Raw genomic sequence first — 2,814 nt, 5'->3', positions numbered from 1 at the left:
TGGGGTCAATTTTACATTTACATTTAAGTCATTTAGAACCCTATAGCGCCACCAACGGTCTGGGTCAATGACCTCTATAGCGCCACCAACTGGTCTGGGGTCAATGACCTCTATAGCGCCACCAACTGGTCTGGGGTCAATGACCTCTATAGCGCCACCAACTGATCTGGGGTTAATGACCTCTATAGTAGCGCCACCATCTGGTCTGGGGTTAATGATCTCTATAGCGCCACCAACTGAGTCTGGGGTCAATGACCTCTATAGCGCCACCGACTGGTCTGGGGTCAATGACCTCTATAGCGCCACCAACTGGTCTGGGGTCAATGACCTCATTAGCGCCACAACTGGTCTGGGGTCAATGACCTCTATAGCGCCACCACTGGTCTGGGGTCAATGACCTCTATAGCGCCACCAACTGGTCTGTGGGTCAATGACTCTATAGCGCCACCAACTGGTCTGGGGTCAATGATCTCTATAGCGCCACCAACTGGTCTGGGGGCAATGATCTCTTATAGCGCCACCACTGGTCTGGGGTCAATGATCTCTATAGCGCCACCAACTGGTCTGGGGTCAATGATCTCATAGCGCCACCAACTGGTCTGGGGTCAATGACCTCTATAGCGCCACCGACTGGTCTGGGGTCAATGATCTCATAGCCCACCACTGGTCTGGGTCAATGAATCTCTATAGCGCCACCAACTGGTCTGGGGGTCAATGACCTCTACAGCGCCACCAACTGGTCTGGGGGTCAATGACCTCTACAGCGCCACCAACTGGTCTGGGGCAGCCATCTAAGGATGCAGTGACTTTATATTCACACAGCTGAATGCATCAGTGTTATTTTCTCAAACTCTTTAGGGACTATTGTGATGAGCAGGGGTGAAAGTCAATTGAATTTCTTCCCAATACGGGACCTCATGTGTGCATCCGAAAAATTTATGGGCGGTACAGGGCCGTTCTGCCGCCTTAGGCGAGATAAAATTGCCACCCCCCCCCCCTCCTATCCCCACTAGAATATAATACAGCAGGGGTCGGCAATAGGTTTGGCAGAACAGAACAGCAGCCCAATTCAGCTTGTATAATAGGCCGAATCAGTGKCATTATTTTAGACCAAAGTTATTCATGGCCTCTAGTTTCTGTGTGTCAAATTAGGAAAAATAAGTTACCAATCTATGCTCGAGTTATTTGACCATMTCAAGAAAAATTCTTAAAAACTAAAGTATAACTATAGCTTTGCTGTGAACCCCTAATAAAAACACATTTATCAAGGTAAGTCATTGAGAACAATAAGGAAGTTGGTTAAAGTCTCACCTTGTTGTTATCTAGCCTGTGATTGGAGGACAGATCCTGTCTGCTCCAGGATCCTGACAGCTAAAATAAGGGGGTTGAAACCAGGGTGAGATCAGCATGGAACATGTTACTAGGACAGGTTGTTGTAGGTGTTACTGGTTAACTAACTAACTAATGACTCAGTTGTTAAAATCAGTTACAGGCAGGATGTTATGGGTTTGAGTAATCAGTGAAGGATAGGGAGACCATGTGATGTAGATTCTTACCCGGTTCACGTTAGGAGAGCTGAGAGCACGACTTGGAGACTTGGCCTTGACGGACAACTTCTCCTTTACTGCTACTTCCTGCAGAGACACAGACACACAAAGACACACAGACACACAAAGACACACAGACACACACAAAGACAAAGACACACAAAGACACACAAAGACACAGACACACAAAGACACATACAGACACACAAAGACACATACAGACACACAAAGACACAGACACACAAAGACACATACAGACACACAAAGACACAGACACATGGTTTATGTTACGTAAGAGTTGAGTATATGTACTATTGCGTGTGTGCGTGTTGTCTGTGTCTCTGTGTGTGTGTGTGTGTGTGGACCTGTCGTAGTCGGTCCAGGGTGAGTATATTCTCCACAGCCAGGACACTGCGGAGGTACTTCTCTATGGCCGCCTCACTGTCCGCTGAATGGACATCCTGAACATCTACACTGGCTGCTAATCTGGCCAGCATCTCTCTGTCCTCTGGACCCTGGACATGCTGGAGGAGGACAGGAGACTTAGATCAGTGTTGGCCTTTTGGAAGAGAGATCCGCAAGTTATGGTCCTTCATGTGTCAGGGACCTGCAAACCACAGTCTTTCTTTTTAGGAGGACCACTTACAGTAGCACTTAAGAAATCACTGTCAGCTAACTAGCAGAGGGACTGGTCAGCTAACTAGCAGATGGACGGGTCGGCTAACTAGCAGATGACGGGTCGGCTAACTAGCAGAGGGACTGGTCGCTAACTAGCAGAGGACGGGTCGGCTAACTAGCAGAGGGACTGGTCGGCTAACTAGCAGAGGGACTGGTCGGCTAACTAGCAGAGGGACTGGTCAGCTAACTAGCAGAGGAATGGTCGGCTAACTAGCAGAGGGACTGGTCGGCTAACTAGCAGAGGGACTGGTCGGCTAACTAGCAGAGGGACTGGTTCGGCTAACTAGCAGAGGGACTGGTCGGCTAACTAGAGAGAGGGACTGGTCGGCTAACTAGCAGAGGGACTGGTCGGCTAACTAGCAGAGGGACTGGTCGGCTAACTAGCAGAGGGACTGGTCGGCTAACTAGCAGAGGGACTGGTCGCTAACTAGCAGAGGGGACTGGCCGGCTAACTAGCAGACGGAATGGTCGGCTAACAGCAGAGAGACTGGTCGCTAACAAGCAGAGAGACTGGTCGTGAACTAGCAGAAGAGACTGGTCGGCTAACTAGCAGAGGGACTGGTCGCTAACTAGCAGAGGGAATGGTCGG

At 49.5% G+C, this 2,814-nt stretch overlaps 1 pseudogene; it reads right to left on the bottom strand.

Moving 5' to 3' along the window:
* The window catches only part of LOC111972886 (kinesin-like protein KIF13B), an 86,943-nt pseudogene that overhangs the window by 16,709 nt on the left and 67,420 nt on the right, over positions 1-2,814 (bottom strand).

This window comes from Salvelinus sp. IW2-2015, linkage group LG14 (assembly GCF_002910315.2).
Source record: "Salvelinus sp. IW2-2015 linkage group LG14, ASM291031v2, whole genome shotgun sequence".
Lineage (NCBI taxonomy): Eukaryota > Metazoa > Chordata > Actinopteri > Salmoniformes > Salmonidae > Salvelinus > Salvelinus sp. IW2-2015.
The sequence above is the reverse complement of the archived record's forward strand: the minus strand, read 5'-3'. Positions and strand labels throughout refer to the sequence as shown.